The sequence below is a fragment of the Podarcis cretensis genome, assembly GCF_951804945.1.
Source record: "Podarcis cretensis genome assembly, chromosome: 17".
NCBI lineage: Eukaryota > Metazoa > Chordata > Lepidosauria > Squamata > Lacertidae > Podarcis > Podarcis cretensis.
The window spans coordinates 6113507-6137662 of record NC_137187.1 but is presented as its reverse complement, the minus strand read 5'-3'; the positions used below and the strand labels follow the sequence as shown (position 1 = coordinate 6137662).

The 24156-nt window shown below is 42.0% G+C and overlaps 1 protein-coding gene across 3 annotated transcripts in view; it reads left to right on the top strand.

Moving 5' to 3' along the window:
• PAX5 (paired box 5) overlaps positions 1 to 24156 on the top strand; it is a 222990-nt gene that overhangs the window by 125838 nt on the left and 72996 nt on the right. The window lies entirely within an intron of this gene.

Here is a 24156-nt window from a genome sequence, read left to right as displayed (position 1 = left end):
GATTGATGGAAGAGGCCTTGTTCTGTATTCCCTTGATTTGGTGCTTGAAGTGGGTTTTGGTGTGGGTAGGATGCCATCTAATTTACTTTCAGGCAGACCTAAAAGGACTCCACTTCTTTTCAGTGGGTTTAATTGACTCTGGCCTAATTTGAAGCGAAACCATCCCAGTTAATTTGGGTGAGGGCAGGGCTGGATTTTGATGAAGAGAGGCCCTAGGCTACTCCACTTGTGAGGCCCCTCCCAATCTCTCACCCTCACGACTAGAAGAAAATGGTTATAAACAAAATTGAATGAAGCTAAGGATGACAATGGGTATTTAAAATTCTGCAATTCACAATTTCTCCTCTAAAGGACATCAGAAAACTTGTTTGTCTAAGTTTGTCACTTTCAATGTACAGAATGCTCAGTGTGGACAACCTCTCTTGAGACATCGTGGCCCTTAATTCATTTTTAATTCTTTTGGGTCTTGAAAAACTCCTCTCTCCCAATCAGTTAGTGACCATAAAGCTAAGAAATAGCTGCAAAACTGCTTCCACATTAGGAAAGGTCATCTGAATTTTTTCCTTGTGTATAATTTGATAAAGGTCTGTATGAGGCAAAGAGTGCTCTGCTGAAAGCCCATGGCGTTGTCTCACGTACAGGTGAAAGTGCAAAAGTTCATCAATACGTTTCAGGTCAATATCTTCTGGATATGCTTCCATCAACAGTTCAACACCTTGATGAATTTCTTGCTTAGATGCTATCAGAATAGCAAGAATGGAAAAACAATGGTGCAGCATCACTGTACACAGTACTTCTTCTTTTTAAATTGGCTTCAAGTGCATCTAACAGAGGAATAAAGGATTTTATCCTAAACTTATCTCTTGAAGAAAGTGCATCTAAGGCATCAGGTGCACTTCTGTCATTTCTTTGCCATTCCCTCACTTCTTTGTCTCCTTGTTTTGTAGTTAATATTTGGCAAGGTGGCTTTTGCTTGTTTCTCAAGCTCATCAAAATCTTCTCTTTAAAAAATCCAGAAGTGAACTATGCAAACTTGCCCAAGAACTCAATAACAGGCAGGTCTGATTTCTGAAGGGCTTTGCTGACCTTGTGAAAATGACCCAGCACACAGATTTATATCTCTAATATTCTGCAGATTTTGGCTGTGAACTAGGGCCCCACATTTCCCCCCCAAGTTGGGCCCTAGAGTTTCAAATTGGGCCCCACTAGCTGGTCCAGAGTCTCACAGTTGCTTGGCCCGAGTTGCCCTGCCCTCACATGAATGAAGTCTTGGGTTTGCAATTTTGAGAGACTTATAAGAGAAAAGCTTCCGTCCTTTTCATCCTACCTCTCACCTAAATACATACAGTACAAGCAGCAAAGATTTGCTTTGCTTTTATGCCAGAAGTCCAGAATAGATGAAGAAGATGAGGATTTAATTAGCTATGTTTTATGCTGGTTTATTTCAGTGCTTGAGCAATGAGGACCATGGGGGTGAGTTGTGGGGAGGGGAGGATAGTTAAGGGTTGCCTGTCCCAGGCAGATAATGAGCTAGAAACAGCTCTGGGCATGGAGATATACCTTTTCTTTCTTACTTGTGATCCACATTTAGTGTGATGAGATTGAGTTTATTTTTAAAGCGATGCTTGAAATCCTTTTGGGGTCAAAGACGTTTGTATTTGGATACTATGTAGAATTGGAAACTAGTGCTTACTTTATAGACAAATGGACACAATGTAATTGGCACATTAATTAGCTGAAATGTTAATAAAGACTTGATTGATTGAGAAGAGGCAAACAATAAGTCTTAAGTAATCACAAACCTTTATGCTATACAAAGTCCAGAATAAATTATGCCTCTCTCCACACCAGGGCTTTTCTCTTTCCCCCACCCCTTTCTGACTCATGACACCTTAATTTTGTTTGTATTTGGCTTTTTTGTCTGTTTGTTATTATTTTTGTTTGTTATGAGTTTTTTTGGGGGGTAGGCTGTATGCCAAGAGCCTTCAAATCTCTGGATCCAGCAAGTGTTAAAATCTATTCCTGGAACAGCCAGACTAGCTTCCTAGTGAGGTAATAGGCCATTAAGGAAACAAAGGAAGTGGCTCATTGCCAGAGAACAAATGGGTGGGCCCTCTCCCCCCTCCCCCCCAACTCACATGTAGTTAGAAAAACAAAGTTGGGAGTTGAGTTTTAGTGGCTCCAACTGTGACTAACTGACATCTGTAAACTAAATTGTTATCATAATTATTTATATGATAATGCACATAGGAATGAAAAGATCTTCCCATTTTGGTCATGTTAGTTTCTCATTTTTCTAATTTTAAATTCAATCCTCTACTTTTCTGCAGCAATTTGTGGTTGTTGTTTTTATTTTTATTTTAATCCTCATGAAAATTCAGTGTTTAAATGTGAATTTCTCCTTAAAAACACATTTTTGCAAGCATTTCCCCTGAATATACTGCATTTTTGTATGTTATTTTCACTACCATATAATTTTTGATGCACAGTTTCTACTAATATATGCATTTTGGTAAACAATGTTTGGCTGGAGAACTGCAGTGCAAAATTCGGATAAGTGTGGATTTTGAAGGATGGCTATATTTTAGATTTCCTATTTATTTTGAAAGTGTGGATTTTATAGTTTCACCTTTAAATATGAAATGAATTGAATTTCTCCCCCCCCCCCGTCCCTAAATGCACCAAGAGATTCTGTGCTGTTGGTGGTGACAATGATGGCTCTACTTGTCTGTGACCACCTCTGGCAGTGATTGGCTCAGCTGTCTGTCTATAATGGAGCAGTTGTATGGTCAGAAGCACCTCTGGCAGTAACTGACTAGCTGCTTGCCAGTCAAAATGAAGTTGGCGCAGAAGGGCCTCTGGCAATCATTGGCGAAGCTGCTTTGATCTGGGAAGGGCTGGGCAGGGAGATGTTTTAGCAGAGGAAGTGGTAAAGGAAATGGGTTTAAGGAAAGCTAGACTGGAAGATGGGATGCTACAGGTGAATGACGGCAGGAGATTAAGAGGGAAAAGAAAGCTGGAAGAGGAAATGGGAGCAGAAACAGCAGAGGAAGGCAAGATTTAGTAAGCCTCTGGGTATGTAGAAATCATTACCCTATTTTTGGGTGGCCCCATTGCAATCCTAAACTGAAAGGTATTCAGCCACCCCAAACTCTCTATTAACAGGGAAATAAACATTGCAGCAATATTAATACTACTCTGAAAAGTGTTTTTGTCTCAATGTGCCACAGTTCAGTGAGCGTCTTTTATGGTTAAGATCAAGAAAAAACATAATTACCTTAGTATTATTATTAAATGAATGTAAATCAATATTCAACATATTATGCTGTTGCTTATGTTAGTGAGCTACTCTTGGTTATAATACTCTACCTTAAAAATATACTAGAAATAAAAAGAAGCCTCGAAAAGGGCAAATAAATTAGGGTTGCCACCTTTCCCAGAGGGGAATAAAAATCTGTCAGTGCTCATTTGCATATGATTTATTTAAGCGCATGCACATTATAAAAAAATCAATTGATTAGAATTGTCTGGGTGACAAAACATAGTCAGTTGAAAAGGAGACACCCACCCCCCACCCTGGCAAGAAAGAAAGAAAGAAAGAAAGAAAGAAAGAAAGAAAGAAAATTACTCATCCTTTAAAATAAAATAATAATAATGAATAGCTAGAGGCATAGAAAGCCTTCAGTTAGATGGAAAATGTTTAGCTTGGAAAGCTAATAAGCAAGCAAGCAAGCAAGCAAGCAAGCACCATTATAATATACAGAAAGTGCTAAATAGCTTTCATTTCCTTTAAGCACATGTAGTTCAATCATATGAATGTTTGCTCACATGTAATCCTCAGGTAAGCGTGCACCAAACTGCACTATTAAGAGGAAAAGTTGTAATCCTCTTCTCTTTAGTGGGTTGTGCACAATCATCTAGTGCAATTGTCTTCAGCTGGTGAGTTAGAAGAGCATTGACACCAGGTTTGTGGGGGCTGCAGTCCACTTTCTCTCTATTACAACCAGTCCGTTTTCTTCCCCTGCCTCCCACTTCTGCTCTGCTGTGCTCTCTTCCCTTCAGCGCTGTCCTTGTTGCTTCATTCTTGCCTTTGCCCTTCTATTATTCCTTTATCTCGCTCCTCATCCCACCCCTACTTTCCCCATTCTCTTTCTCCTTCCATAAGCTTGCCAGACAGGAAAGTCCTACTATCCCATTTTTTCTTTTTTCTTCTTCTTTTTTTTTTAAAATGATCTTTATTAAATTTTCAAAAGATTACAAATAACAGAACAGAAAAAGAAAAAAAGAGGTAAGAAAAAAGTAAAAAGTCTCGAGAAAAAAACCAAAAAGCAACAAAAAAGGTTTCCACCTTTTAAGCTCATTTTCCTTAACTTCTTTTCAAGACTTCCCCACATCTCCCCTTATTGTATTCCATCTTCAATTGTTTAATCAAGCAAGTTTTCCACTTAATATCCTAAAACATAATTTATTTAAAATCACTTAACCCTAGTTTAATTAAGATAATTTTTTATAATAGAATTAAGCTTTAATTCATTAATATACCTTAGCCATTTATTAAAATATATACCTTAGCCCTATATATAGAGAAAAAGAATAAAAAAAAAGAGAAAAAATATGTACCCTTCCTAAGGTTGCCACTATTTCCCCTCCACCGATTCCCCATTTTTGTAATAATAAAAAAATTTTATACTCCTGAAGCGAAAAAAAAAAACAAAAAAAACAGACCCCCTTCGGACTGTTAGGTCCCACCCTTCCCTCCCCGGTTTCCATCCCTAGCGCAAAAGCCATTTGGTCCATCTTTTTAGCCTGGTAATCTTACGTCCGAGGCACGCAAGTCTCTCTCAGTCCCATTCAGCCGGTTTCTTCGAAAGTCTCTCTTACTTAACACCCAGGGTCGAAGATGTATTTTGTCGGTGCTGACCGTGATTCTTCCAATGAGACCTACTTGTTTACAGGTGGTGCTCCAACACTGTTTCCAAAATCTATATGTCCCAACTAGTCCAACTTTCACCTTGGTCAATTTAAGGTTCCTATCCCCTTTTTTCTTTCTACCTCTCATTTTCGGTGAACTCTAGTGCCTGGTGCTGGGTACCTTTCTTACAATGAATTATTGGTACTACTGTTTGTTAAGGGTTGCTGGGAATTGTAACTCTGTGAGGGGTAAACTACAATGCCCAGAATTATTGGGGTGTGTGTGTGTGCTTCGAATATGCTATATCTCCGCCAAGCTAAGCAGTTGGCCCCTTATCTCTCTCACCCTGACCTAGCCACTGTGATCCATGCGACGGTCACCTCCAGACTGGATTATTGTAACGCGCTCTCCGTGGGGCTGCCCTTGAGACTGACCCAGAAACTCCAGCGGGTGCAGAATGCCGCGGAGAGACTCCTTATGGGGTCTTCGCTGCGAGATCACATTCATCCGGTACTATACCAGCTGCACTGGTTCCCGGTGGAGTACAGGATCAGGTTTAAGGTGCTGGTTTTAACCTTTAAAGCCCTATACGGCCTAGGACCCTCGTACCTACGGGACCGCCTCTCCTGGTATGCCCCACAGAGAAACCTACGGTCTGCAAATAATAACATCCTCAAGGTCCCAGGCCTCAGAGAGGTTAGGCTGGCCTCAACTAGAGCCAGGGCCTTCTCGGCTGTGGCTCCAATCTGGTGAAACGCTCTGTCACAAGTGACTAGGGCCCTGCGGGACCTGACATCTTTCCGCAGGGCCTGCAAGACAGAGTTGTTCCACCAGGCCTTTGGTCAGGGCGCAGCCTGACTCCCTCCTCTGGCAACCTGCACAGAATTTTGCTTAATTGGTTGCCATTAATTTGATTTTAATTAATTTTTATAATGAAATATTTTTAGAATGTGTGATTATTTGATTGTTTGATTATTTGACTATTGTTAGCCGCCCTGAGCCCGGCTTCGGCTGGGGAGGGCGGGATATAAATAAAATTTATTATTATTATTATTATTATTATTATTATTATTATTATTATTATTATTTGTAGTATGCACAGAAGCCCTAGTCTGAATGTGCAAGGCATTTTCAAAGTTGTTAAATGATAAGATCCTCAGGGTCACTTAGTATACCTTTAGTTATGCCTTAACTTTTAAGAAAGCTTCAGTTTGCACCCTTATTTGTAAATTTAAAACATATTGTTTGACTATGGAGATTCTAGTAAAAAAAAATAGTAAAGAAAAAAAATAGCATAGAGCACAAGTAAGATGTATAACAGAACCAAACTTTGTGAAAATCTGAAATTTCCTATCTTGGGCTGTTTGGAGTTAGCAAGGCTAGCAAGAATACTGTATCTTTCAAAAATCACAAACCTATATGTTATAACATCTTCATTTTGTGTGGGAGACCCAAAAGTAGTGTTGTGCTTAAAAAAAGAAAGAATTGTAAACGGCACCAGAAGTCATTGACAGAATAGAGGAAGTAGTTCTGTTTCATGAAAATAAAACCGCTGAATTCCTTAGTGTTCCACGATTCAACACCCAGCAGGATATTAATGTGCAAAATGCTTAAAAGCCCCCATATTCTGGAATGAAGAGAGTTTGAGAAATGGGTTTTATTGTGGCCAAGAAAACTAATCTGGTTCTTTTGATAGGGCTGAGATCTGCAGTTCAAGCTTCAGCAGTTTTTATGAGAATGTCTAGGGACAGAGCTTGGCTTCCATTCACAAACTGACCTACGTCTAGTTTGTATTGTGAGTCCTGAGTTCTTAAGCCAACTCATAAAATAGTTTAATCAATGCAAAATAGGCTGAGAACCATGCAGATAAGAGAATTATGGCCACAGTGTTTCATTGTTCTTGTTTTCAAGCCTTTGGCTGAAGTAGGAAAGCAGCATTGAGAAATAATAATGTAAAAGATCCTCCGTGCAGCTGTGGTGTCAGTCTAAGGTTTGCATTTCCTAGCAGATTTGCAGATCTGATCTGTAGTAATATCATTTGAATGGGGGGTGGGGGGGGGAGTACTGTTTAGACATTGGCATTCATATCAGCATGTCCATAAAAATGGGCCTAAATTATGGTAAAAGGAAATTTTGATGACACTTTTCTATACTGCTTCATCCACCAACTTGCTTCTGGTTATGGACCACTGGCTGAACATCTGATTAGAGAACTAGTTGATTTCTCTCCATCGTTTTTATGCCACATTAAATATTAAGTTAAAAAAAACCTCGCTCTTACTGCCTGCTGCCACGGTTCATAAGCGTGCTCTCCATTTGCAAGCCAATGACATGTGCCCAGCTCATTACTGCTGTAGTCAGCATTTCCTGAGCAGCCCCTGATTGTTACTAATTACCTGCAGATGCATTTTCTCTGCTCTGCTGTGCTGACTTCAGCTTGGTCGCTATCACTTTGAGAGGACAAAGTGGCACTGAAATTGACACCTTTGCTCGCCTCTCCAATAAGGCACAGAGGGCAGATTGACAAATCCACAGGCAACTCTGACTGCAGCTGGTTGGAGAGTCACTTTGCATTAGCAGTGCCCAGAAATGAGTGGATGAGAGTGCTAAGCGACCTAGCAAAAAGGAACTATATGAGAATATTTCACTTCAGCGGGATCAGATGTGAACTGTACATCACACAATTCCAAATGGCATAACTGCTTTGGGAGTATGCCTTTAGAGACTGTTCAGACTGACAAACCAGGTCACTTAGTTCTTCAAGAGCATTTGAAGATTTGAAAAATCTCTCTTTCCCCAACAGCTATAACTTGCTGTGTTACGTTCAGTAGCCTTCTTGGATGAGTGGCTGAGCCAATCCACACAATGATCTAGTCAGTATAGTCTCATGTTTTTTCCTGCACTGCATCACTTCAGAGTGTAGGTAGGGGAATCATATGTTTGAATACTTGCAGAAGGTTATCATAAATATGTGCACCTTCCCCCAAAGCCACTCCTGAAATGCAAGCAATCCTCAGACATGGCTTCCAATGAAATACATAGAACAGCGAAGGAAAATTTGGGAGATTAATGATGCAAACGTGGAAAATGGTTGAATGAGCACACAAGCCTCTTGGGATCTCAGCCATAAAATGAGAAATGTCTGTTTTCTAGAGAAGATACTTGCAGAGCAAATATCTAGAAGTGAATCCAGAAGCTGTGAACATTTCAGGGGAACAAACTTGGTATTCGGCATTACTGTCCGAAGAGGGAACATAGACAGAGCAGGGCTGGAGCTGAGAGACTGACCCATTTACAACTAACCTCTGCGGTGGGGAGGGAGCCTTGATACACAGTGCTCCCCATTGAAGAAGTTTATCATAAACGTGTGTGTGTGTGTGTGAGAGTGTGTGTGTGTGTGTGTGTGTGTAGGGGGTGAGGCTAAATGGGCATCACCCCTTCAGCACTGTTCTACTCATGCTCCCTTATCAAGCGATCTCACTTGAAAGGGGCTCCTGCGTTTTCATATTTCATCTTCATTAATAATAAATGAGTGTGTTTGCACGCACACAGACACACACACGTGCACACATACACCTTTTAAAAACAGAGTGAAATAACTGTATTCCTTGCCAACATTGTATTTTATTGATTTGCCCCCTACCTATCAAGTGCCCATGAAAAGGTCCTGGCTCTCTTGTTGTCATCTGTGTCTGCACCCTCAGAGAGATATAGAGAAATGAAGAGAGGATCACAATCTTACGATTCTTCTTCAGCTGCAGCAGTGAAGTTACTGCTCACTTTGTATTCATAGTGCCAGGGATTTAATAAGGAACCTCACATGGGGTTGAACTGGGACTCAGTCTTGGTACTAGCATCTTCTTTAAGCAAAGCAAAGCAGAGGAGTGTTGCCATGTGCAACACTGACCCCTGTGATCCCTGTGATTGACAAGAAGTATAAAGCCTCTGGATTAGCTGGGCCTGTTACAAATTCCAGAAGTCCTTGCTGGGCCAAAAGAATAGTGGCTTCTGCCTGCTGAACTTCAGCCAGCCTGCTCCAGACCAGACCCCCCAGCTGATCTGGGGTGGCGGGTCACAAGTGTCAGAACAGTGATTACACAATAGGTCTAGATTGTGCTATGGTTGCCTGCAGCCCCACACCCTGGCCGCAATAGAGAGCATTCCTACTCACTGTGACAGGCTTTGACCCACCATAGGGGCCAGCTTGTGTGGGTGATTGGGGTGTATGTGACATTGCACCTGTGTCATCAGGACAGGTTGGAGCCAGGCTTTGGGAAGGTGGAAACAGGGCTCTAGGACCCCGTTGGAGCACCACACCTCCCTCCCTAAGCTAGGCAGAAGCTTCCCGGGCTTTGGGAAGGAGGTTCCAGGCTTCTGACAGGATGCTGGAGCCCTCCTGCCTCCTCCCCAAAGGTCTGTGCTTTTGGGACTTCGGGGGAGTCCAGTCCCTTCCCCAGAAATAGAGGGGCCAAAAGGAGCACCTAGTGGTCATGACCCTGGCACCCCCCACATTACACATACCTAAATGCACAGAGAAAGAGGAGCTGGCATAAAGCTGGGAGCAAAGTCCCCTTGAAAAATGTCATATCAAACCACAGAGGGGGAGGAATGGCTGGATGTCAGTCATGTTGTATTACCTTCTATGGGCTTTATGAGGAGGACCCAGTCACCTACAATATTTCATTCACAACTTCAGTTTAAACTGAAGTACAGTGAGGGCACTGCCCCTGGCTGAAATGCGTTCGCCCTCTCATATAGCAACACGTGCTCTGTGTATTAATTCTGCTTCACAGGGGCTTTTGTAAGACATGCTGAGATAATGTGTGGGAATACAACAAAGCAGCATAACTGGGGGTAGTTGTTTTGTTATTAATTTTCTGAACCCCCTTCCCCTTTTTTTGGAAATTGGTGTTGATTTTAATAATCTTCAATTAAAAATATTTGAAGGATGCTGGTTTTAGTGAGAAATTATGCTACTTGGGTAAAAAATAAATAATTTCATATTATAGTACACTCCATTGAATTAAATAGGGATTACTTCTGAGCAGACAGGATCTCTAAGGACTTCTAGGTGAATGCCATCCACCTCTGGTGAGCAGATACTGACATAACATTGCATCATGGGTGAAATTTATACTACTTTCTATATGCAAGCCTACATGAGTAATGGGATGCGGGTGGTGCTGTGGTCTAAAACACTGAGCCTAGGGCTTGCCGATCGGAAGGTCAGAGGTTCGAATCCCCACGATGAGGTGAGCTCCTGTTGCTCAGGCATTTCCGTGCGCTGCTCTGGTTTTGCCAGAAGCGGCTTAGTCATGCTGGCCATATGACCCGGAAAAACTGTCCCTGGACAAACGTCGGGTCCGTTGGCCAGTAAAGCAAGATGAGCGCCGCAACCCCAGAGTTGTTCGCGACTGGACTTAACTGCCAGGAGTCCTTTACCTTTACCTTACAAATAAGATTTATCAGAATAACCATAATATATTTTGCAGTATGCTTAGTAATATGATATCTAGGAGGCAAATGTAAACAATTCATCTGTATCCTTGTAGCTAGTGAAGCAGAAGTCATGTTCAGATGCAAAAAAATAAATAAAATAAAAATGCCTGCAAGCTATAGAGTAAAGCAAATCTAGAACTGCTGGAGTTTATCAAGCAGGAAGCTACCCAGACAACCAGCAAAGGCTGTGAAATAACAAACATTTAAAAAGAATGGTTAAGGAAGGCAGGGGAATGAAAAAGAAGCTACATGAATCCATTTTATTATAAAATATGCTGGAGAGGTATCCGTGTTTAAACTATTTCTGAAAGTACATCTGAATCTGGTTTTTGGCTTCATATTATAATGTTACTGCCTTGGTCATATTGGTGGATTATCGTATTTTTCGCCCTATAGGACGCACCGTCCCATAAGGCGCACCTAGTTTTTTGGGGGGAAAATAAAGGGGGGAAAAATATTTTTCCCCCAGGTGCGGGGCTGGGGCGGGGGAAGCCCAAGCTTCCCCCGAGCCCAGCCCCCAGAACAGGCAACTCTCCGCAAGCCGTGGGAGCCCGGCGCTGGGAGCTCAGCGCGTCTAGCCTTCGGCATGCAGGCAACTCTCCGCAAGCCGCGGGAGCCCAGCGCCAGGCTCCCACGGCTTGCAGAGATCTGCGCGAAGCCTGGGTGCGTACCGACCCCTCTGGCTCTCCAGGCTTCAGCGAATGCCTGCATTCGCCCCATAGGACACACACACATTTCCCCTTCATTTTGGGAGGGGAAAAAGTGTGTCCTATGGGGCGAAAAATACGGTATGTTCACTAGCAATAAGAGTGGGAGCTGGCGAAGAGAGAGAACGACCTTGCAATGCTGATTCTTCTTTGATATCATGAACTATAGCGTCCTTCTATGCGGCTTGGCAGTGTTGGAGATAGCATGTTGCAATGCTTCCATTCCTACCTGTCAAGGATGCAGAAAAGTATGCTTGGTTAGAATTGTTCCACCCTGTAGGAGCTGTCCTGCAAGGTGCCACAAAAGTTTGATCCTACCCCACATGCTGTTTAATATCTATGTGAAGCTGCTGTGAGAGGTCATTTTGGAGTTCGCTGTCATCAATATGCTGATGAAATCCAATTATCTCTCTCCATTTCTATCTCTGATTTCTAATATTATAAGGCAAAACTTTCTTTGTGCTTATGTACAGTTGAAGAAGTAACATGCTATCACTCTCCTCTCTTAAAATGCCAAACTGTGTAATTTATTATTTGGCAGTGCTTGGGGGAGATTGTGTCATCTGAATTTTTAAAGTACGCTTACCCAACCTTCCCACCTGTTCAAGATAGCTTACAAATACTGTATGACAAGACCACCTTATCCTTTTCTTCCAATTAGATAATTTCAATTTCACCTTATCCTTTTCTTCCAATTAGATAATTTCAATTTCACCTTATCCTTTTCTTCCAATTAGATAACTTACATGGAAAACATATAACATGATATGCTTTAAACACTGAAGGTGCTTATGTGAGAGGTTGCTGGCCAACTCCAGGCACTTTTGCATGAAACTGATTGTGATCCATTTCACTTGGGTTTCAGGCCTGGTTCTGGAATAGAAACTGGCCTCATTGGCCAGTGGAATGACCTTTGATGATTGGGGACAGTACAGCTCTGTTCATTCTCTTGGACCTCTTGGTGGCTTTCAGTACTATTGACAATGGTGTCCTTCTGCATAGGTGATCCAAGCTGAATGTTGGAGGTACAGTTTTGCAGTGCTTTCACTCCTATCTTGATCACCAATTTTAGAAGATGGTACTGGGGAATCCATGGCAGTTATGCTTTGGGGTCCCATAGGGTTCTTTTCTATTACTCCTGACCAGGTGAGATGTGTGTGCACAAACCTCTGGAGCACACAGTAACTGGCTGTAAGTGGATGCCTAAACACTTCAAGGATAAAGTTGCTTGGCTCCACAGTGATTTAGATGCTGCTATTGTGACAGTATCAGCTGAAGTGTCTGATTTAACATTGAGCCCAGTGTTCTGAATCATTTCCAGTTGATGTGGCCTGAGGATGTGGGCAGGATACTTACCACCTGCTCCATAGATTCTTGTTCATCCTGTGCTTGACCACCTGCTCCATAGATTCTTGTTCATCCTGGCTTATTAAAGCTAGTTGGGTGGGGGGAATGACTGAATGGGCCAAGGGTGTGGTAAATGCATCCTTGCATAATGCAGTGGTGCCCATTGCCCTTAATGAGGCAGTGGTGCACCCACTCCTCAAAAAGCCCACCCTAGACACATTGGAGTGTAACAACTATAGACTGGTCACCAACATCCCTTTCTTTGCAGTGGTAGTGAAGAGAGTGGTTGTGGAGCAACTGCAGGTATTCCCAGAAGAGACTGATTATTTAGATCTACTACAATCTTGGTCCAGACCTGGCTTTGGAACTGAATCAACCTTGGTCACCCTAATGGATGACGTTTATTGTGTGAGGGACAGGGGCAGTATGATCCTCTTATTTCTGCTTGATCTCTCAGCAGCTTTTGAGACCATTGACCATGGTATCCTCCTAGAACGACTTAGTGAGTTGGGCACTGGAGGTGCTCTATTACAGTGTTTCTGCTTGTATCTTCAAGGTTGTGTCCAGAGAGTAGCACTTTTTCATGATACAGCGGTGTATAAATATTTTGATGAATAAGACAAAGAAAGAAAGAAAGAAAGAAAGAAAGAAAGAAAGTCCTCCCGTGTGGTAGACTACATCAAAGCAAAACGTGACTTTCACAGAATAGGCCTGTATGTGTTGGTAAAACAATTTATACCACTTGCCTAGAGTAAATGCTTTTTTATTTCTTTCATGGCTTTCACAAACAGGTTCATTCCATATCATCACAGCTGTTCTCCCCCCCCCACCTTATCTCTTCTTCATTCTAGTCATGATGAAAGGAGAAGAAAAAAGTTTAACTAACAGATAGTGCTCTGCTCCCTTCAACCCCTCTGGGATTGATGCCAAAGAAGCGACGAAAGGGCCATTTATCATTTAGTTAGACCACCTTATTTGACCTGCCTTTTATGACCTATTTTTGGATGATGATCCAAAATAGCTAAATTCCTTTTGTGTCAAATTGAAAGTGTAATGTGAAAGTGAAAGGTGGAGGAGAGGGTAGAAGAAAAACAAAAGAGGGAATGAGAAATAACCACGTTTATTGGTGTTATCTTTTACATCAAATATTTTTTGTTTTCAGTGTTTAAAATATTAAATTCCTTCTGTTTCCATTTACTCTCACCACAGCAGCAGTGACCACCAAACAACTGTTCCTGTGACCATAGCCTTCAAAGTATATTGGGTTGAAAGAGCCAAGAATAGGAAAAGAAAAGAGAATGATGGGGATGGAACAGAATGGAGTTTGGGAGCATCTGAGAGGGAGCACTGGGAGCTTGCTTCATATTAGTGTACGATGGGACTCTTTATTTAGCATAGAGGTTCAGCTGTGGAGACCACGTTGATCTCACTTTTAAATTGCAGCTTCAGTGGCTGTATTTTATAGCACCAATTGCCATAGCTAAAAAGATTCAAAGAACTAATCACATGTAGTTCTCTACTACCAATGGAACCAAGACGTTTGTGTAAATAATGGAGAGTGAGGGGACCAACATAAGCCCTGGGCAGCTGTGGTGATTTACTGGGGAGGCACTTCAGAACTGGTGCATGCTTGATTCTCTCCTTCTGTCTGACTTCTGTGGTAGACATGCTTTATAAGAGCCTCTCTTGCCTTTGCAAGGAGCCAATGCAAGCTCTCGTTAGGGTACCTGAGCAGCTTTATGTGCACTTTTGGGATGGTGGATGTCAGCCAAGCTGATGGACTGGCATGCATTTTTTTAAAAAGACCATTGAGCTGGTGGACAGTGATTGATGCAATGGGATATTTCCATAACTTGCTATGTGGTTTATGCTAATTTTAATTATAAAACATATGGTGATAAAATCTTAAGGAGGAATAATGAAGCAAACCTTTTTATTTTAAAGAAAGGTAGCAGCCTAAAAGATAGCCCAGGTTTATTACAATCTATATTGTAGAGAAACCTTTTACAACCACACTGTTTTTTTGAAGAAAAAAAGTTGCTCTATTACAGCCACCTTCTTCCCCCACAGTCGGAGGCAGTATGCAGTTTCTCAGAATCAAAAGTGGGGAGATTTGTTCTTACATTGGTTTACCACTGTGAGAACAGGACGCTGGACCAGGTGGGTCTTTGGCCTGATCCAGCAGGGCTTGTCCCACATTCTTAGTTTGGTTGCCAAACTAGATGTGATGTTAAATGTGTGATTTCAAAGGGTGTGTCTATGTAATTACGGTATTATTATTATTATTATTATTATTCATTTCATTTTTATACCGCTTTATATTTTAAATAAAAATCTCAAAGTGGTTTACAACATATTAAAACATCAACAAAACAATCCAGAATCAAACATTTTTGAAGAAAGTCAAATATAGAGTATACAGTCAAAGCAACATAATTAACAGAAAACTAAAATATTATCTTAAAAATTTCAAAATAAAACATTACAAAGGAGGCCAACTATGGAAAACATATTTATCACAAAGTTAACAAAAAAATTAAACATTTCAAAAAAGAAAAATTGCTAAGTAAAGTCAAATATAAAAAACACATTTAAAATAGCATAATTAATAAGAGAATAAAATATGATCATAAACATGATATGGCTGTTTGGCAGGCACAAAAAGATGGGGCAAAACAATCCAATTGTTAGTATTTGTTGTCAGGCATAACGGTCTCCCTCCGGTCTCACCAGGTGCCTCTTTAGTAGAGCTGGGTGAGTCTGGGCCCCGCCCCCTAGGCCAGGTGGAAAGGGCCTTGCAGTGAGAGGCCTTCAGCACTCACAGCCAGGCGATAATATTAATAAATTAAACTGAAGCCATAGTTGTGGATGCGGGTGGTGAACCACAATCAAATTCGCAGTGTGCAAAGAGGAGGTTAATTATTTCCTCTAACACTGTCATCCCTATGAAATTTGCTCTGTCCCAAATTACTATTGCCCTAGAAAGCGAGCTGCAATGGTGAAAATAGACGCTTTCCTCCTGGGTCATTAGGATATTTGCACGGAAGGGAAAGGGTTAGACACCCCTCCCCCTGCACCACAATATCAATCTTGGCCCCTCCCTCTTATTTCATATTTTTTTTAAATAGTCCCATTAATTGCAATCACACAATTAATGTCACATCTAGTTTAGCCCTTAGATGCCTGGTAACTACATAACTTTTTTAAAATGGATAAAAAGTGGGATGGGGGAAGCCCTTAGCACCAGACACTGAGCTCAGGAATCCTGGATTGGAGAACACACATTTCAGGATTGGACTTGGGTATAGAGGCCATAGCCCCTGGCAGTGAAAGCATATACCAAGTTTTGTTCTGAAAAATCGAGGTGCTGAAACCTTCTTTGAACGCTAATATTAAAATTGTAAAAAGGCTTGGGCTGATAATAGCAGATAAACAAACAAAACAGCTATTTCTGTTGGGGCATTTGAATGATACTGAAATATAATCTTGTTGTAATACTGTAGAGTGTTGATCTGCACTATCATATACAGTTGGGTGTTAGTAGATGCCTTCTCCAAGAGCAGCACAATACCAGATTTACAGCTCCCTCTCACTGTACTTAATAGATAAAAGTGCAGATGCATTTTCCAATAATCTATTTGTCACTCCAAATGGGCCTGTCATGTTAAGGACTTGGCAAAGAGGCACATAAACTCTTTTCAAACAGCAGCCAGTTTCAAAAACCAGAAGTGTCATATTTAAGTGTTCTTGTCTCTCCATTAGACAAGAACTGGGTTTCCAGTGTGGGACCTTTGCTGCCTTATTCATACCATTTGTGGTAAAACTGCAGCATAGATTCCAAAAACAACAGAGACAGAGCAGGTTCATGGAACACCTGGGCAGAAACAGAATGGTTTTAGTTGAATGCAGCCCACCAGCAAACTGTGTATGGCAGCCCACCTTCTGGTTTTGTTCCCTGCTCCTTGGATTGCAAAAACATGGGTTTGTCAAGCACTTGGGAGGACACAATACATCACTACATTCAGCTTGATGGATCATAAATTGTGAACTGTCAACACAGAATTAGATCTGTGTTTTGTCTGTCTTCCCTGCTACTGCACTACTGCAACGTATGGATGGCTTGATATTTATTGGAGAACACACTAGAAAGGATTTGTCTTGCTCTGACCCACACTTCCCCAAATGGCCATCTCTGATCTTGGCTCAGTTTGTAATTTGTGGGCAAAAGCTGATACTGGGGTTGATAGACAAAGTCACACATAGCAGACCTTCTAAGTGTCCCTATTTTCTAAGGACAGCTCCAAATTTACAGAAGCCATCTCGGCTTCTGATTTGATCCCAGAACATCCTGCTTTTCCTTGGGATGAGCCTATTTTCATCAGAGAAATGTTGGAGGATATAGAGTTAGGCAACCTCTGAACCAAGGAGATAAGTAACAATACAACCTTTAGAAGACATCTGAAGGCAGCCCTGTATAGGGAAGCTTTATAATGTTTAATGTTTTATTATGTTTTTATATATGTTGGAAGCCGCATATATATGTTGGAGTATAAAAATACTACAACTACTACTACTGGAATAGGATGTCCCTATTTTCATCAGAAAAATGTTGGAGGGTACTCTAGTCGTTTATGCAAAAAAGTGGTTAACAGTTCCTCTGGCCATGACGAATGGGTAGTATGGTAGCAGATAACATCTTCTGAGCCTTTAACTACCTGGGTAATTAATGGTTAAACATGGAGTTACGATGAGGTGGTCAATCAGGCAGAGTTATCCTGCCCCCCCCCCAATCTGCAATTAGTGGTTTACTTCCACCAAGGAACTCTCCTGTCAAGGGCAGAGGGGCCAGGTGACTCATGGGCCAGGGGACATTCAGGGTGGCCATAGGATGAACCAATATGAGCTGAGCTGAGCAGAGGATGGTAGGCCACAGAGCCTTTGGCAACCTTGGCCCTGTGTGACTCAAGGTAAATCTGTCTTGTTCCCTGGGCTGGAAATAAAGATAATATAGAGAGAAATGGTCTAGCTAATGAAGAAATTAGTGCTGAATGATAGTTTCTGAAATAAAAGAGTAGTACAGCACAAAAGGTTAAAGATTCCATTGTTTCCTTGAAATAAAATTTCTGGACAGAATGGTCTGTACATTTTTTAAAAAAACTTTGGCATACAGACGCTGAGTCATTAGAACAATATTTAACAGCTAGTCTAGAGATCAAGAGAACAATAAAAATCTCCTATTATGACAGCAATGAGAGAGGGTTTTTAAAAATAAAATAAAATAAAAACTACCCTGGAAAGTAATAATGGGCAAATTCAATTGCCCAAATAATAACTATGTTCTGCTATGACTTTAATCTGTTAAGAAAGGCAATTTATTGACAACAGAACTAATTACTTTCTGGGGCACACTAAATGAAAGGGCACCTCTGACTAAGTCCTAAGTAACACACTGGGACTGGTTCAAAATTGAGCCACTAAATACTGACCTATCTTATAATTAAAGTTCAACACTTCTATTGGAAGGATCATATCATAAACCAGCACACTGACATTCTACCTTTTAATGATTTTTAAATGAAGAAATCTAGTTGGATGGAGCTAGAAGATGCAACATTAAACAAACGTCTTCCACAGAAACTGGAGCCACCTTTGAATGAGACAGCTACAGTTCCTTGGCAGGCAGAACTGTTGCTTAGGGTCCCCATCTTGGAGACTTAAAAAATATTTCATATATCACGAGACTTTAAGGAAGGAATCTAAGGTTTAAATATGTATGATGAGAAATCAAGAAATAAGGCCAGTGTGCTAACAATAACCAGTTTTGCAGAGGGGGTCATGATGCTCTGTACTATTTATAGCTTCCTGAGGACTGACAGTTCCATGCATAAGTAACCATCTTGACTTCAGACCACTTACTAAGTAGCAGAAATGAATATTTCAGAGTCCAGACCATAATACGATCAATGCCAGGAGGAGGAGAATATTTGACTTTTTATTTGTGTGCCTATTGTGTGAATCTGATATAATGTTAGGATACCTGGTAGGGAATTGTGAGAAAAGTGACCTAAGGCGTAAGTCTCAGGGTTTACACTGGGTTAGCTAGTGTCTTCAAACGCTATTGAAACTCTCATTCCTAATAACTCCTAGGGGCCGAGGGGGTCTTCACTCCCCCAATAAAATATTTGAGGGGGCTAGGCCCTTCTAGAGTTGATGGGAATTGCCATTCAAATGGTGTGCATGCACCACATCATATGATTGATTATGTGGGGTGGGGTTTACCTGCCCCCCCATATTTTATTCAAGTTGGCAACTCTGAAACTGCCTCTTGCTTGTTTTGCTGTTTTTGTTAGCTGCCTCCCACCCTGCACACCAACTTTTGGCCTCATGGGCAACACACCATATCCTTACTGCATAATTCTTACTGCCAGGCTTCCAAGGCCCTTTAAAGTGTGGGGATGATATTCATCCCTTTCTACACCTCCAAGAGGAAGAGGAGAGCTAGGAACAGTCCCCAGCTCCCTCCCTAGCTCCAAGTTTGGGGCCAGAGAGGGAAGTAAGAGATTATTTTTGAGCTCACACTGTTTTGAAGGTGCAGTGCAAGGTCTGGAACCAGGCACCATTCCTTGCGGGAGGGAACAACAAATCACCGGTATTGGCTGTCCACAAAAGTTAGACAAAATGTGTTGATCTCTAGTTATATGGGCAGGGACTTGTTGGTTTTGCCTTGCCCCTCTGAAGTGTTCTGAGTGCCTTGGAGTTGCAGTGGCCAAATTAGCCCCTGCCAAATAAGATTCAGAGATTAAAAAAGGCTTGTCAGTTCAGCCCTACTTGACTTTTCCAGTTTCAAACTGCCTGTGGTGATGTGCAAAGCACAAAGAAGAAAAAGCCACAGCTCACTGGTAAAGGAAGGTCTCAGATCCAGCCTCTGATATCTTCAGATACAACTGGGACATATTCCTCCTTGAAACCCTGGACAGCCACCGCCAGTCAGTGTAGGCAATACAGAGCTAGATGGACCAATAGCCTGACCCATGATAAAGCAGTTTCCTATGTTTCTGGATTACAACTCCCATCATCCTTGCCCATTGGCCATGGCGGCCCCCATGCTCTCCATCCCTGTTTTTGGGGACAGTATGCAAGGACCTTGCCATGGGGAGAATGGCCTGGCTGCTATGCTACATGACCAGGAGCCTGGTGTGGAGACAACCTGGCCGGGAAGGGCTATACTGTCTTTTATGGAGCAGCTATATAGTGGGGTAAGCAGAGTTGGACCTTAAGACACAGTACACAGAGACAACACCTTTGCAAGAGATTTCCATAGCTGGTTCCTATGGGACAAGGCAGTCCTTATTTATGGGTCACATACATGCTCAAAGATGAGGTTTGGTGTTCCCCTATCTCTTTACCTGTCTGTCTGTGTGTACTCTGACACTGGATGCAGCATGGCTTTACAGGAATAGCACTCTTCAAGTGTCAGTGCTGTGGTCTTTCTGTCTGCCAAAATACAAACTTGTTTCCTGGAGGGATTCTTTCTTTTGACCTTTATAATTATTCCTGTTCAATCTTTCTTCGTGTTGTTTTTCCCTTCCCCAACCCCACCCCCCTCAAACTCCTGCACTCCTCTCCAGAGTATTAGGGATGTGAGTGAAATTGATGACTAGAACGTCTCCAGTCTTTATGATGATGAATGACTTTCACTGCCAAAGCTTTTATTGTCTGTGATTTGGGAAGAAGGGGGAACTGATTTATCATGGCTCACTGTCATGGCGTTTAATACAGTTATAAATCCTGACGTCACCCACTCTCCTGCAGAATGAACTGCTCTGGCCAACCACCCCTCCCTTCACCCCCATCTTCATTAAACTTTTATAGATTCTCCCTTTTCGCAGCTCTTTGCTTGACTGTCACTATTATACTCATCAGAGGGTAGCATTCAGACTGTAATTTAAAAGCATGGGAGTCCCCAACAGCCAAAATCTCCACCAGATGCTCAAGAGGGGAGGCAGAGAGTAGTGGGGAGAGGTGGGGCAGGGATCACATCAAATGGGTGATTACACTGGGCTTTCAAATTGCAATGCTAACCTGGGATTTCAGCAATGCCAGACAGTCTGTGTAAGAACAGTGCTAGATAAGGACTATAGATATGGGCAGTTTACATCACAGGCGTTAAGGGAAACACCTCTTGGTAGATCAGACAATCCATTCTCATGTTACCAGACTCTGATAAGGGAAAGAAAGTTTAAAACGGACTTAAAGGCTTTTAAGAAACATCCCTCCATTATGGTTAACTTGTTTTACACATGTTGATAACCTCACCCCCCAAACTTGTACCAAACTATGAGCATACATTGTATTTTTGAAACCCAAAATATAATTACAAAAAGTTTCTGAAATCATTATTTGATTAACATACATTTTTAAAAGGATTTATTCATTGGTGAGTGAATACCAGGAATTACAAGGAAAATAAAAGGAAACTAGTTATATTCTCAAAAGTGTTTAGAGTTGTAAGTCACTTTGAGTTACTTTTGTTAAAAAAAAGCAACAAATAAGTTCAATTAATTAATTAATTAAAACAATATTTACAAAACAAACATTTAGAACTGCTTTTCAGGAGCTGTTGATAAATGGCACAGAGTACAATCCATTCTGCTGATGCTGGAAATAGGGTGGCCAATGTTTGATTCTAAAAGAAGGTGAAGTATTCATAGAATCATAGAATCATAGAGTTGGAAGAGACCACAAGGGCCATCGAGTCCAACCCCCTGCCAAGCAGGAAACGCCACCAGAGCACTCCTGACATATGGTCGTCAAGCCTCTGCTTAAAGACCTCCAAAGAAGGAGACTCCATCACACTCCTTGGCAGCAAATTCCACTGTCGAACAGCTCTTACTGTCAGGAAGTTCTTCCAAATGTTTAGGTGATTCTTGTAGTTTGGAACCATTGCTCCGTGTCCGCTTCTCTGGAACAGCAGAAAGCAACCTTTCTCCCTCCTCTATGTGACATCCTTTTATATATTTGAACATGGCTATCATATCACCCCTTAACCTCCTCTTCTCCAGGCTAAACATGCCCAGCTCCCTTAGCCGTTGGGAGGGAGAGGACAGGAGTGAATGGAGTTAGGATGAATTCTGGTAGGTGATGGTCAGAGCCTGGTGGATTGTGATTGTGCAGCCTGGAAAAGAGATGGAAAAGGTTTTGCCAGTCCAGATTTCCCAAAAATGGTTCCTATGAGATTCTTATGCTACAATGCTATGCATGTCTACTCAGAAGTAAGCACCATTGTGCTTGCTATGGTAAAAAGGACTTGAGATTCAAGAACCCACTTTTGTCAATTGGGTTCTAAGTTGATTGCCACATTATACCCTCATCCAGATTATCTTCCTGAGCTGTTTTACTGGTTGGTTCAATGAAGTAATAGCAGTGTTCTTTAAAAGCCAAAGTATTTATTCCTTCTAATTTTTAACACTTTAAAAGCTCTCGTTTCCACTAACGATTAATTAAAACAGACAAATGTAATAAAAACAGTTAAAGCATTTAAACTAGAAAAGCCCCAACAACTACCAAGCAAGTCAAAACAAAGACATTAGCAGCAGCAGCAGCCAAATCAACCAAAGTCCTCCCTAAACAGAAACTTTTTCACATTCTTCCTGATTGAACTCAGCAAACTGCTAGGCAGGCCTCAATAGGCAGAAAATTCCATACGGAAGGTGCTGTCAGTGAAAAGGCTCTGCTCCTCCTTCACCAAATTCCTTCAGTGGGAAGATAATTTTTTCAACTATTTAACAGGGGCAAGTCTCCCTATTAACAGCGGCAGTAGCATGCCTTCATTCTTTTTCGGATATCACCCTTAAGTTTATAGGAAACGACTAAACCTTTGCCAGTCACTTAATGATAAACCCATAGCTTCATTGGTCACTGTAAAGTGAGGGTGGGGAACCTGTGGGCCTTTGCATGTTGGACCCCATCAACCATAGACAGCAGTTGCTGAAGGCAGGGAAGTTTTTAATGTTTGATGTTTTATTGTGTTTTTAATACTCTGTTGAGAGCCACCCAGAGTGGCTGGGAAAACCCAGTCAGATGGGAGGCATTAAAATAAAATAATAAAAAAATAAAATTACAGATGATGGGAGTTGTAGTCAACTAAAAAGTAACCTGAAATCTAAGATGACTGCTTTTCAGTTGTGAGTTTTTCTTTTTCTGCACTCATTTCCTAACTGTATTGAGCTGGCCAAAAAACTGAAACTGGTAATCACCATTATTTTCACTGTGCCGCCACCTAAATTCTGCTGACCAAAAAAGCAAACAGGCATTTGTAATTCTCCTGTATGTGGTGGACTAGCAATAATTCTTGAGGCAACACCATCATGCATTCAAATCAGATGTTAAGGTTAGGGCTAGGTTTATTTCCCCACCAAACCCCAGTATTAAAACCTCTGTTCATTGCATTTAAAATCATTCTGAATTTTGATGTCTCTCCATTCCAAATTAATTCCAGAGATGCAGATCATAAATATTGATTTTTCTGAAATAGGAAATTTAACACGGGATTAACTCCTCTGTGACATAAACCAATTGAAGTTTTCATTCCCAAGGCTTTTGTTGTTACTTTAATCATTGACTTATAATATATCTTTCTGGTTCATAATTCTGACTCTATCTGTATTATGGAACATTTCTTTAGTGAATTATTTATGCTAATTTGTAATTTTGAAGATTCTTTCCTGTGATATCCCATCCTTCTCCAAAAATATCCCTGGTGAAGGTAATTATGTTGTAGCAAAGGACAATTATGTAACTAGTGATTGTCTTTGGGCTAAAGGAACCTGCAGCCAAGACCCTCTCCCCCAAATCATCACCCAGAGTGGCAGATAAAGGGCAGTGAGAAACAGGTTATGAATCAGCACCATTTTATAGGCACAAGTCATTTAGCTGGGCATGTATATGATTACAGATGCCCCCCCCCCCAATTTTCAAATTAAAAGTCTATTGTCACTTTCTATAGAAAAATGGTACTTATTTACCAGCAGGGCAGCAGATCTTGGGCACATCCAGACCACAGATTAGAGGCACCAAATTCTGAGGAAGAATGGGGGGGGGGGAATTGTGTGCCTGACGTCAGGATGTCGGGAGGAGCCAGGAGTGGAGCCAAATGTGATGGCAGCAGTGGCGTAGCATGGGGGGTTCAGGGGGGCCCGGCCACACCGGGCGCAACATCTGGGGGGGCGCTCGCCGCCTCCGGAGTCGCCGAAGAGCCTCGGGTGCAGGCTGTAGCAGAGCCCCATGTCTCGCGGAACCGACGAGCTGTGCGCGCGTCCGGGCTGAAGGCGTCCGGCAGGCAGTGGCTCTCAGCACTCGCTGCGGAGGGCGCGCCAGGCAGCCCCTCCTCACAGCCCCGCCGCCGCTGCTGCTGCTGCAGCTGCTGGGCCATGTTGCATTTCCCTCGCCTCTCTGCCCTGCTCCTCCTCCGGGCAAGTGGCGTCGTTTGGGCGCCAGCGCCAGCGGCAACTCTCCTCAGATCACCTGACACGGACCCGCCGCCGCCGCCGTGGCTACCTTACCGTAAATACCCCAGCCCAGGCAGCAGCAAGAAGAAGCTGGCAGCGGTGGCAGGTTAGGGGTTAGGGGCGCAAATTACTTGCCTTGCCCCGGGTTAGGGGGCACAAATTACTTGCCTTGCCCCAGGTTAGG